The sequence below is a fragment of the Sciurus vulgaris genome (assembly GCF_902686455.1).
Source record: "Sciurus vulgaris genome assembly, chromosome: 6".
NCBI lineage: Eukaryota > Metazoa > Chordata > Mammalia > Rodentia > Sciuridae > Sciurus > Sciurus vulgaris.
The window spans coordinates 69,935,061-69,948,749 of NC_136466.1; the positions used below are offsets into that span (position 1 = coordinate 69,935,061).

Here is a 13,689-nt window from a genome sequence, read left to right on the forward strand (position 1 = left end):
GGGGACCGCGGGCGTCGCTGGCGCCCCTTCATCCATTCCCGAACGCAGGGCATCTCGGGACCTGGAGCTTACGCCAAGTGCCCCCTGCTACTTTTGGAGAGACCTGTGGTTCTGTGTGCAATGGGGAGGAATCGGGCTGCGGGTGGGGTGAGGGGCAGTGGAGAAGACACAGTGGGAACAGACACACCGAGAGCTTGGCGTTGGGAGTGAGATGGGTAGGGAGGAGGGAAGGAAAGGCAAAGACCTCCTTGTCCGCTTCTGATTCCACAAAGGTTAGGTCAGCCCCCTGGCTCAGCCTGCAGCCCTGAGTGTGCCCCCCACCAATCCCCTAGCTACAGAATCACAAATTCTCCCCCTACTAGTCAGTGTACATGGTGACCCACCGTTAACCTTAATCCGAATAGCAATCAGCTGGGAAGGTTTCACATCATCCCCATCCCTGACTTGACCAGAAAGTGGAGGGTGAGCAATCCTTCCTGTTAATGCTGAGCCCAGAAAAAGATTTCAGGGTTCAAGAGAGCTGGGGAAGTTGGGAGTGGCCAGCTGGGTACCAGAAGAATCCTCATCCTGATTCATTTACTCATTCTACAAACATTTCCTGAGCCCTTCGCTCATGCCAGACCAGCACAGGGTACTGGGACACCTCAAGAATGACACACTATCTCTATGGGAAAGGCAGACAGGTAAACAATGACTATGTCATGGGTTCAGCCCTGCCTTGAGCCGGAAATTCCAACTGAAGAACCAAAGGAGTTCCCTCCTCCAGAGACCAGAAGGCTTCCTGGAAGGAGTGGTGCCAGAGTTCCATTTTGAAGGGCACATAGGAGAAAGCTCACTGAGGAAGGAATCAGCATTTCAGGTGGAAGGAATATGTGTAGAAGGGCCTGGAGGTAGAGGAGAAGGTGGGGTGGTTCAGGAGAGCAAGAGAATTTGGAGAGGAACCAGAGCCAGAACTAGAATGACCTGCTGGTCAACCTAAGAATTGAGAAAAGGGGAGGGCTGTTGAAGTCTTCCAAGCTTCAAAGAAAGGTCAGATTTACATTCTTTACAGATTCTGTCTTCTTCCCTTCCCTGCCCTAAGTTTCTCTGGGGATGCCTGGGTGGGGAGTGGAAAGACAGGACGGGGAACCAGGTGCACTTCAAGTTGGTTAAGATGGTCTCCACTTCTTCCATCACACCTAGGGTCAAAGAGACCTACATTAGAAACCTGGCTGTACCAGTTCCTTAGTGGTATGACCTTGGGGATGTGACTGACCATCAGTTTCTTCAGCTGTAAAATGGAGATAATAATGAAGGCTATTGTGAGGCTTCAGTGAAATCACTTGTCCACTCTTGTTTAACACACGTTTGACACCTACCATGTGGCAGGCCCTGTGCCAGGTGCTGGGGTTAGGGCACTGAGTAAGACAGGCAGGTTCCTTACTCTTTCTCTCTCTCTCCTCGAACATACATTCCAGTGGAGAAGATAGACAATAAACAAACAAACAAATGAGATAATTACAGATTGTGTTAAAGTGCTGTGGAGGAAACAAACAGTGGGGCATGAGAAAGGATAACTGGAGCTGGGGTAGGGGAAGGGGCTGCTTTCCTCCGCTTAGCCAGAGAAGCTCTCTGAAGAAACCAGAAGGTTTGGAGTTCAAAAAGAACATCCCAGGTACTAGAAATTACATCTGCAAAGTGGGAGACAAAGAATTTAGCCTGAGTCCACTAATATACTGGGCTTCCTGAAGGCAGTCACCTAGGTTTCTCACTTCTCCTAACCTTCTGGGTAAATTCTGAGTAAAATGAATAGGGGAATTTCTGGTTCTCTGAATCACATGCCCCACCCCATCACCTGTATGGTGTTGGAGAGTTGCTGTCCTCTTATCAGTCAGCCTATCTGCCCAGCTTAATCGGCAGTCCAGCTCGCTCCCCCTAACCCCCACTCTGCTCTACTTCTGTCTCCCCCACACCAGTTCCCAGTCCTCTCCTTAGGCAGGCTCCTCTAGAATCTCCAATGCAGAACCTGGGTTGGACAGGATTTAGCGTCTGACCTGCAGGGGCTGAGAGGAGGGTGTATCCAGAGGAAGATAGTCAGTGTTGAGAGGTTTAGTCTTTGTGCAGTTTCTCCCTCTGCTTGGGTCTCACTTCTGGGAGGGGACCAGGATCCCTATCCAGTGCCCCCTTGAAGAATGCTTCCTACACATGGATACATTTCCCAGAGCCACCCGCCCTGCTGCAGAGCACACACAGCTCCTCTCACACACTCACCATCCAGCTGCACACTGCGTCTCCATGGTAACCGGGAGGCCTGGTCCATGGATGTTAGAAATAAGTGCCAGAGGAAAAGGAGAGAGAGAGAGAGAGAGAGAGGGAGGGAGGAAGAAGGAGAAGAAGAAGAGAATGAGGAGAGAAACCTCAGAAATCAGGAGACTTAGAAAGATAGCCTTCCAAGGAGGCCCCTACCCTTTCCTTGCACCCCCTGCCAGGAAGACGTGAGTGGACTCAGGCCCTGAGGATGGGGACTCATTGTGGGGACTAAGGATGGGCTGGGGGCTGTCTGGACACAGGTAATGGGGCACAGTGGGCAGTGAAAGAGCAGCCAGAGCAAGAGGAGCTTGAGTGGCAGTGAGGTGTCAGTATGAGAATACTTGGTCCGGGTAGAAGGCAGATAAGGGGGTTGGGTAGGGGTGGGAGACTTGGGGAAGCTACTTTCCCTTATTCCAGGCCTAATTGGCTGTTCAGGCTGAAACAACCTCTTAGTCACTTAGTCTAATTAGAATTGTTCCAGAGAAGACTGTGGGGGAGGGGAAAGAGATGCAGGGGTGTGAAGGGGGAAGGGTATGTGGAGACAGAGTTGGGTGGGGTTGGGGGTTCTTTTTCCCACCTTCCACCCATTCTATCACCACCCAATAGTTAGGGTGGGCTGTAACTGCCAAGGAGGCAGGGGTCACTCTAACACTGGCCTCTCCAGTTGTCACTGCCCCCTCACACTTACCTGCTTTCTGCTCTGCCCTGCCCCCACCCATCCTATCTCTGTGTGTCTCTCTAGTTGTAGCTGTCTCACTTTCTCCTACTTTCCCCTGAGAACCACTCAACTTCTTTTTCCCTTCCTCAGGATCTCCTGACTTCTGGCCTCCTGCAAAGCTTGTTCAATAGATAGATAAAGGCCAGCTGGAATCCCTGCTACTAGCTTCTAGGGAGGCTGAGGCAGGAGGATTGCAAGTTTGAGTCCAGCCTCAGCAACCTTGGTGAGACTGTCTCCAAAATTTAAAGGGGGTGGCGTGATCATGAGACCTGGGGATGTAGCTCAGTAGTAAAATGTCCTTGGGTTCAAACGCCAGTACCAAAAGAGAAAAAAGAAATGAATATGATAATTCCTAAAATTGTCATTTGTCCTGTGGATTTAAGATGATTATGCATACAAACTGCTTAGGACAGTAAATTGTAAGGGCTCAATAAATGACAGCTCCGAGGTTACTCCAGATTCCTTTCCTTACTTTGGAGCCCTTTAGGAGCCAGGACATCTGTATCTTCCAAATCCCTTCCTCCTGTTGCTACTTCTTACTCTTAGGTGCCAAAATGACTTCTTCCTACATCTCTCCCCTTGCCTTGCTCCATGGCCACTCAGTGGGTGTAGCTGCTTATCAGGTGAGGCTTGGATCCTGCCTCTGCCCACAAGTTCTGGAGGACAGAGCCTAGGGTCTGTTTTGCCCTGCTCTGCAGGTCTCTGAGAGGAGAAAAGGGGACAGCCATAAATGATGTAGGGGAAGTATACTTGCTGAGGGGGACAATAAGAGATGAGCAGCGTCCAGAAGCCTAAATATTTCATGGGGCTGCAGCACTGCAAAGGGCGAAGTCCCTGAGCTGTTTGTGAATGTGCATGTGACTCCTGCACGTGGTTTGGAGCTGTTCCACCTGCCCAATGCCCTCTGCACCCAACCTGCAAATCCCTGCACCCACTGAAAGCTGCCCCAGGAGCCCTTTCCTGGCCATGATCCTTCTGAAATCCTCCCAGTACACACATATTTTCTTTCTTACAGCTGTGGAATCTGTCAAGCTTTTAGGCTGTTTTTTACCTGGTCACATCTCTTCTTGCCCATGTATTCAGTACCCCCACTTTTTTTGAACCATTCTAGGAATTGAACCCAGGGCCTCATGCATGCTAGGCAGGCACTCTACCCCAGCTGAAGTTTACCCCTTTAGCTTCCCCAAGGACTGGGACCCTTACTTATCCCCTCAGCATTATCAGGAAATCCAAATGTTGGAAAATTGTGTGGTTGGGCACAGAAGTAGAGGTGGGGGCTGGTGGGGAGGAAGCCAAGGCTTTCCTAATTTTATGCCTATCATGGTTGACTGAGGAGGAAGTTGTCCATCTGAGCAGGCAGGAATGGGGGATAGCAACAGGGTTTAGTGGCTTCCACGTCCACACTCACAGATGACCCAGGGGACTGCCTCTGCCAAATCTGTGCCTCCTCCAACTGGTCCCCAGAGGGATACTCTATGACTCTATTCTAACTCCATATCAAAGTAGGGGAATGGAAGGTGCCCCTTTCACTGTCCGTCCCAGGCTTCCCTTTGTCCTTTTCCCTGAACTTATCCCCAAATAGCACTATTTTGATTACTTGTTCAATTTTTGTTTCTTCCCACTAAAATAAAAGCTAGCAGGAGACAAGAACTTTGTTTAATTTATTTACCACCACCAAAATGTTTGCCAAATGAATGAATGAAAGAAAATCTGCTTGGGGATTGTGCAGTCAAAGCAAGAAAAGGGAGGCAGAGGGAGGGCAGGCCCATGTGAGTGGGCTGTGGGTGAGAGGGACTGTGGGGAGAGGAGGAAGTGAGTTTGGAAGGAGGGGAGTGTGAAGGGTAGGGCATGGGAGGGAAAGAGATGGGGATGAAGAAGACCTGGGATAGAAATAGGTGGAGCTAGACCTGGGACCTGGGAAGCCAGGGCTTTGGAGAGAGGGATCAAGGTCCATGCAGGGGCTTTGGGAAGAAGGAGACTAAGCTTGGAATAGGGAGCCCTTGGCAAGGCGGCAAGGCTGAGCCTGAAATTGGGGTCTGGGGCCCACCAGGAGCAATTGAATCTTAGGGGTTTCCCAGAGCCTTCTGGTTCTGCTGGTGTTCCTCCAAATCACCCTTGCCCAGCCCAGGTACCCTCCTCTTGCCCTTCCAAGCCCAGAAACAGGAACTACCCCAGGCTGGGGTGGCCAGTCCTGCCCTTAGATAAAAAACCCAAAACCCGGGATCTTCCTCTAGCTGAGGAAGATGCACTCAGCCAGCAGGGGCACCTGACCCTCTGATTACCCTGCTATATTCAGAGAGGCCCCTCCGGAAGCCTTCATCCTCCCAAATCAAAGGTGACGGCAATATTAACTCATTAGCACTAAACCACCAAAGGAAACTGGGTTGGAGGGAGTAATTGCTCACAGGGTTCAGCCTGGTCCCTTGGCCCTCCCTCCAGGCAAGGGTCTTCCTAAGAAGGCAGGCAAAGGACAGGGGAAGTAGCCTGGAATGGGGGTGGGGAGATTTCCTATCAGAGAGAGTGTCTCCCCCCAGAATTGGCCAGAGTGGCTGTGTGTGCAGGGGTGGAAGGGGAGCAAAGGAGATTGGAGGTGTGCACCTGCAGTGGTTGTCATGGCAACCTGACTTGAATCCCAAGGGGGTGGCTTCTCCCCCAAAGCCCTATGATGCCTGGAACAGGAGAGTGGAGACTGTGTGTGTGTGTGTGTGTGTGTGTGTGTGTGTGTGTGTGTGTGTGTGCGCGTGTATACACGCGTGTGCGCACGCGCGCTTGCTTTGCAGAACTCTACTCCTGAGAAAGTTGCTGGCTTCCTCCCTCTTCTCCCTACTTTCTGGGTGAGGCTAAGACCAAGGAGGGGACCATGGAGAAGATGTGTCAGGGTATTAGGGACGGGGAGGTCCTTCACAAGGAGGACAGGGTGGGGTAATATGTGCATTATACTCGGGTGTGTCCCAGTATGTGTGAAGGACAGTTATACTCAGCTCACCTACTCCAGTCCTTCAGCCAGACCACACAGGACAGGGATTTGGGAGGAGAGGCTTATTAACAAAGACAACAATAATCACAGTTAACTTTAATTGAGGGCTTATTAAATCCAACTTTGTGGTTATGGTAAGCATTTAACAGGCAGTATCCCATTTGATTCTCACAACAGTACAAGGTAGAATTATGGGCCCCATTTACAGATGAGAAAACTGAGATTCTAAATAACGTGCTTCCAGGTCAAGATGTTGGAAAGAGACAGGAAAGACTCTGCAGGAAGGGAGGAGGCATAGTACAGGGTACCAGCCCCTGAGGCCTTAGTCCTGTCTCCAGGCCTTCCAGGTCACTCATGCTCAAGGGTTCCCATGTTCTCTGGCAAGACTGGTCTGGTACTAGGCCAAGGGGCAGGGTCTGGAAACTTCAGATCCTGCTTGGGCACCTGTGAGGGTGTGGGGTACACTGAGCATTGGGCATCGTGATTGGCACGAGCCAGGGGAGCGGCTGGCAGCCTTGTTCCTGGTAAACACGAGAAGAGGTTACTTCACAAGGAAACAGTAATTAACTTTAATTAGCACCTTGCATCTCAGAATATTATTAACATCTCAATTTCTCTAATCAAGGCAGCAGGAGAGGGGCGGCATCTGCTTTGCCGACTCCTTCCTGGCCATGCTCCCTGGCTTGGCATGGTTCCTGCTAGGCCCCCACCCCCTGGATGGCACCCAGGAGTGCCTCCTCAGGGCCAGGTTGCCAAGGGGAGCCAACAAGTAAGGAGGGCTTGGGTCGACAGGACAGAGAGCAGGTACAGGCCAAGGACACACAGCTGGCCCCGGCCAACATGGGGTAGGAGGACAGAGCTGTGTTTGTGGTCACCTTATCTTTCCAAATAGACTATGAGCTTATAAGGCAGGGTTGGCTTGTATTCCTATCCAGACAACAGACATGGCCACCTCCCTGTTCACCCTTTATCTCTTCCTCCTGTCCTTCTTTCCTTCTTTTCTCCCCTCCCCTCTCCCCTCCTTTCCTCTCTTTGTTCTTCGAGCTAGACTTCTTTCCTCCTCTGCCACTGTCTTCTTCCTCCCCTTTCCCTGTTTCCACTCCTCTCACTCCCCCTCTCCTCCTCACTTGAAATCCCCATTTCGACAAGCACATGTTAAATGTCCCTTACAGCATGGGGGCTCTGTTCCACCTCTGGGATACAGCAGTGGGCAGAGGCTAAATCCCACCCTGGAGGAGTTTAGAATCCCGCAGAGGAGATAAGGCTTGGGCGTAAAGAACTCTAATTTGGGCTCCATACAGATTCTCATCATAAAGTGAGGGACATGCAGATAAAGAATTGTGGAGGTTCTAAGAAAGAGGTAGGATCGGGACAGGTGGAGGACCTAACTGTGGGACACCAAGGCAGAGACCATATGGGGCACCACGAGGGCAACAGGGCCCTGAGGCAGCGAGGGTACTTGATGCTGACCTGTGCTCTTTAGAAGGCCATAACATCAGGGAGGAAAGCCCTGAAGGTGTGGGAAGTAACTCTCTCTTCATTATCCCTACCCTCAATGGCTGTTAACCCTGCCACGTGTCTGATATTAATAACTGACTGTCCTTCTTGGTCTAATTACAGCGGACTGCTGCTTGCACAATTGGTTATTTGGCAGTATCCTCAGGGCTTTCTCTCTGGTCCATCCTATTTGTATTTATTGAGTACCTACTATGTCTCCAGAGCAGTCCTGCCCTGGTCCACAGTGGCCTCATCAATACCCCTCACCTGTGGCTGCACTTTTGATTACAGACTCACCCTGCAATCTCTAACCTTGAAATATCTAGAGACAGAGTGATAAGATTAAGGTCCAACTGTAAATCTTGTTCTCCAAATTCAGAAAGACAGTCAGTGTTCCGTGGAGACCCAATCTCAAACCCACCTAGTTGGGAGGACACATACCATTTGATTTTATTATATTTACATTTGATTTCATTATATTTACCTTGGTTCAGGAAACAGATCACACATCAAGTTGCCAAGCGCAAAGTGGGGACAGCTATATTGGACCACCTTGCTAATGTGGGCCATAACCAGGACGGCCATTTGCCTTTCCTCTGCTGTTGTTCTGTTCACCATTTAGGATCAACTGTCATGAAACTTACAGGATTAATGCCATTCTCACAGTAACCTGGAGAGGCCGGAATTATTAGGCCCATTTTATAGTTAAGGACACAAGACAAAGAGGTGAAGTCACCAGCTGGGAAGAAAGTGAAAACAGGGTGGTGACAAGAAATGCTGGGATCACTTCCTTAATTGTCATCTCCCCTCTACTGTGAGCCCTTGGTCCAACTGGAGCTGGAGCACCAGGAGGCCTGAGCCTGGGGCCTGGCCCAGGAACTAGAAGAATGGCCACTTGCCTGTTAGCAAACAGAGCCTGTTAGCTCTCCCCCGCCTCCGACTCCTCCCTACCTTCCACCCAGCTCCAGCTCCCTGAGGGAGGGCCGGGGGCTGGGCCTCTATAATTATAGAGTAGCCTGCACAGGGCGGAGAAAAATTTGACGTTTCCAAAGGCCTTTTTTTGATGTTGATGATTATGGCGATGACGAGGCTGCCCATGACTGGGGCCTTGCTTTGTTTCCCTCTCCATCGGAGCCTCTCGATCTCTGCCCTGCGGACGGTGTTGTTGGAGGAGGACCAGCACTGGCACCCTTTTGCAGGAGGAAGAGGACAGACTTAGCCAAAGGGAAACCCAGAGAGTCAGCCCACCCTTCACCTCGAGCTGGGCACAGGGGTGCACTGACGTGATCATTAGCATAACATTTGCATAAAGAACAATTGAGGAGATTGGAGTCGGGCCTCAGAGGAAACACCTGCAAGGAACTGTGAATGAAAGCCGCTCCACCCCCGCCCGAGATCCCTCCTACCTCCACCCAGGATGGGGGAGCGGGGAGCGGCAGGAGCCCAGCATAACTAAAGATGGTGGTGATCAGTTATAATTTACAGAGTGCCTACTAAGTACCAGGCACTGATGTGGATGTTCCCTGTCTCACACGGCCACCTGAGGTGATATGTTTATAATGTACATTTTACAGAGGAGGAAGCTGAGGCTCAGCCCCATCACACCTGCCCAGGTCATGTAGACTTACGTGAGTGGCAGAACTGGCCTTTGTAAAGGGTCATGTGACTCAATGCTCCCAAATCTCACAGTGGGGTAAAGTGCTCTGGGCTTCCCTCAGCCTCTATAATTCGGTCTCTATGGGTTCCTGGGATCCCAGGAGGCTTGGAATTGGGTCTCAAAGACAGGCTTCTACACAAACACCACGGTCAGGAACATATATGCCCTGCGCCCTTCCCCTCCCCCACCGTGCTTCTGGAGGCAGAGGAACTGGCTGACTTGGCCCATAACCAGGTTAGCCAAGATCCAATTAACTAGTTAGCGCAGGCAGAGCTGGGGGCAAGCAGGGCGCGCAGGAGAGCAGGACGGATGGGTCGGGTAATGTGCAAAGACAGCCAGAGACAGCAGCTCCGCTCTAACCTGATAAGCAGCTCCCAACATCTATGTGCCCCGCCTGGCAGGCCGAGCCACCTGATTCCAAGAGGCTGAGGGGTGGGTGCCGGCGGTCAATTTCTGAGCCCCCCGTCATTTCACAATGCCCTAAGCCTGTGTCCTCCCCTCAGCAACCCTCACTCCTGCTCTTTTTTTTTTTTTTTCTTCAGGGCTGTGAGGCAGGTAGCTTCTGGGCAATACATCTTCATCCAAATGAGGCCAAAGGAGAAAACTGGGAATATCTGTCATGTGCAAGGAAGGAATGGGTGCAGTGACTACCTCCAGGTGGAAGGGTGAGGGAAGCTGCCAGAGGAGTTCATGGGGATGTGAAAATAACAATAGCCACTATTTCTGGAGTTCACCGCGCACACCATTTATGTGTACTCTCTCATTTACACTCCTGCAACCCTTGGCTGTGGGTATTATTAGAAGCCTCAATTTGCAGATGAGAAAACGGAGGCTTAGAGAGGTTAAGAAACTTGCCTAAGGTCACACATCTATCCAGCCTCTTTAACCTCAGAAACTACCACACTCTACTCCCCTGCACTAGGTCTAGGACTGACAACAATGTCACTGACTGCAGTATACTTGCTTTTGTATATCACTTTGATAACTAGAGGTGGGAGCTGTTCCGTCCCTGTTTCAACTTCAGAGCTTACAAAGGCTTTCTGGATTTACCATGGGTCGTTGTTTTATCCTAAGGTAGTTGTTTTATTTCTGACTTCAGTTTTACAGATAAAAGAAATTGGAGCTTGGAGGGGCAATGTGATTTGTCTCAAGCCTCACAACTGGCAAGTATCAGTCAGAACTTGAACCCAGGCCAGTTCTCACCTGTAGTCTAGTGAGTGCTCTTAAGGAGACAATGGAAAAAGAAAGACATTGTATCCTGAGGTCAAAGTGCATCATTTGTCTATTTATTTGTTTTTCATAAGCTTTTTAGAAAACAAGTGTGTGGTTGGCGTATTAATTCAGGGGTGAAGAAAGCAAATAGTTTTTGCTTTCATGCAGCAGAAGAAAGTCCTGAAGATCATTGTTTATGAACTTGGAGCTGCCTTGGTCAGGGGACTCCAAGGAAGGAAGGACCAAAAGACATCCTTTCTTTGCTCCTCATGGCTCCAGACCATCTCTTGTTTGATTTTGTCATATTTTTTCAGAGGTGTTTGAATCACAGAGACCATAGGAACCCCCCAAGGTCACACGCAGAGACAGAAAAACAAACCAGGGCTCTGGACTTTAAGGCTCATTTCCTCTCAACCCGAAATCCCCCATTCATTGCAGGATGGAGATTTCCTAATGCCACAAGCCCTGAATTCTGGTTCATGTCTCCTCACCACCCTAGAGCGGAGGAACCCCATTTCCCTACTGTACTCTGGGAGAGTTCGCTGAATCCTTGCAGTTTCGGGCCATCTAGGGCTTGGAGTTCTGCATGTGGGACAAGCACATGGAGCAGGAAGGAGTGAGAGGACTGCTGCCTTCGTGGGACACAGCGTTTGGGCCACGCCTGCAAGAACGCTGCAAGAACATGTGTGTACATGTGTTGCTCTTTGCTTTCTCTGATACCAGCACCAGAAGGGTTAAGATGTCCCCAGCCCAGGGGACAGAGGAGTTGTCCACACAGGAAGCTACTCTCCCAGTCTCAAAGGCCTCTGGGGAAGGGGGAGGGGAGCGACTTTCTCAGTCTCTTTCCCAGGCTCCTCAGCCTCCCAGGGGATCCAGCTACATGCCAGAGAGGTGACCCCTGACCTGGCCCCCTCCACTGACTCCCCAGCCAGCTAAAAACTCTGATCCAGGCTCAGGGCCCTCAGGGCACTGGGAGGGTGAGACCACCCCCGCTTCCTCACCTTGTTTTTTTCCCACCACTCCACTTACTCCCCTTGGGGCCTCACTCCACTCCTGTTCCACATTCACCATGTCCAGACCCCTAAACTTCATCTTCTGCTCCAGCTCTAGGCCCCCGTCCTCTCCTTCCAACCCTCGCATTTGTAATCTTCTAAAAATAAAAGCCTGTGATTCAAGTAGTCAACTCCGGAAATATACAATCCGGCTCAGGCATCCTCTGGGTGGGGACAAGGAAGGACCCACAAAGAAATGCCCAGACCCAGGGGCCCTGCACCCACAGGTAAACACAGGAACAGTCTGTTCCTGAGGAGAAAGAAGGCAAGAGGTGGGGGATGGAACGGGGTGGGAGCGAGAACGCTGCCAGTGGAGCTCTTGAACTAAGGTCCCTAACCAAAATGGCCTGGGTCTTTCATCAGGAGTGATAGCTGTCTTCCCACTTCCTCAGCAATGACTTGGAGAAACGTGGGCTGCCTCCCTGGAGGTCAGCCCTGACCATCCAGGGTCAGGACTAAAATCTAGGGAGCCCTCTCCCCCATCTCCACCCTGCAACAGGTTGGGGTCATATCCCCTGAGGGTATCCCGTTCCTGTGCTTCCCAGGGATGGGAAGACAGCCATTTTGGGCAAAGCAGATCAGGCATCTGTTCCCAACCCTCTGCCTCCTCCTGGACCCTGGCCAGGACAGAGGCCAAAGGGGGCACAGGAGTGTGACCATCTGAGATCTGCTTGTGTTTCCAGCTGTGCAACCAAGTAGCCATGGGAAATGGGCTCCACAGTGGTCCAAAAAGACACTCTTAACTCGTCTGTGGCAGTCTAGGTTCATATCCTCGGTGGCAGAAGGACCAGGACCACAGTAAAGTGTATTTCGGAAAGATTCACTTCCATACTAGGCCCTACGGCATATCTGATTGAAATTGTGGAACAGCTTAGCTACAGTATGTTCTGGGGGCCTCAAGGACCATATAAATTAATGGAAAGAAGATTGGCTAACGTTTTTCAAGTATTTACTGTGTGCCAGACTTGGGCTAAACACTACATATATATTATTCTCAATCCTGTCAGGAACTCATTTTTATCATCCCTAACTTACAGGTGAGGAAACTGAGGCACAGATTGCTCACAGAGCTGGTCCTGGATCCTAGTAAAGATGGGACTTGAATTCGGGTTGGTCTGATTCTGCAGTCTTTTCCTTTTAACCTCTGTGCCATCAGCCTGAGGGTATAGTCCCCCACTGAGGCAGCAGCTTGAAAACAATGGTGTTCCAAACTTTAAGTCCACCTCCTCATGCCCCAGGGATAGTAGCCTGCTGGGAGACAGGTTCCTCCTGCACTGATTTGGGCTTCTACTCTGCCCTCCTGCTAGAGTCAGTGGGCACAACACATGAGGTCAGATGGTCTCTGGCTCCCGTTCCTGGCCACCTTTCAGTGCAAGCCTCCCGGTGGCAGCAGAGAGGCCAGCTGCAGGGGCTCTGGGAAGCTGCCCATCAGCCTCAACCCTAGATTCTTGTCCCAAGTGACTAGCATCCTGACTGCCCTGACAGCCCGCCTGCAGGTCTGGCTGACCCTTGCTGACCCCAACCAGGCAGTTCACAGTGGAGGGCTCCCAGGAGCCGCAGCAGAAGTCCTGTTTGCCTTTCCATTTCCTTCAGGGGCTAGGGGCTGGGCGGGCCTGATGGCTTGGAAGGGACCCAATCATAGCACAATAGTAAAGGAGATAAGACTGGGACTAGAGATGTAGCTCAGTGGTAGAGCACTTGCTTATGCTTAGCATATGCATAGGCCCCGGGTTCAATTACCAGTCCTGCCAGGGGAAAAAAAAAAAAAAAAAGACTGACTTGAGAACTTGCCCTTCTCTCCTGTCACCATCTTTGGGTCCTTTCCAGCCAGTGCTTTTCTGCCACATCTGGCTTTTACATCCTAGGGAAAAACGAGCCTATCTTCCTATGCCCTGTGGAAGCTGTTCAGATCTTCCTATACCAATAACAATTCCTAAGAGCAGGCATTTTGGATTACAGCCTTTTTGGTTTAAACAAAATTTATCTATCATATCGGACTAGATGGCATGGAAGGATCCCACCCTTCAAGTTGGCAAACATGTAAACTCATAATCCAGTACCTGATGTGTGTGTGTGTGTATAATATGTATATATAAAATATACATATATACATACATACATATATATGTATACACATACATATGTACATATAAATGTGATTGATATATGTGACACTGCTGAGTACTTCATGTGCATTCTTATTTAATACTCAAAATGAGGACTGAGGATGTAGCTCAGTGGTAGAGCACTTGTCTATCATGTACTAGGTCCTGGGTTTCATTTTCAG

At 50.5% G+C, this 13,689-nt stretch overlaps 1 long non-coding RNA gene across 1 annotated transcript; it reads left to right on the forward strand.

Annotated features, from left to right (window-relative positions):
- The first annotated feature begins 2,877 nt into the window (after positions 1-2,877).
- LOC306664690 lies at positions 2,878-13,211 on the forward strand. The gene is made up of 2 exons (XR_013764775.1): positions 2,878-11,629; positions 12,238-13,211. It is a non-coding gene; the product is annotated as an uncharacterized lncRNA (long non-coding RNA).
- Positions 13,212-13,689: the final 478 nt, after the last annotated feature.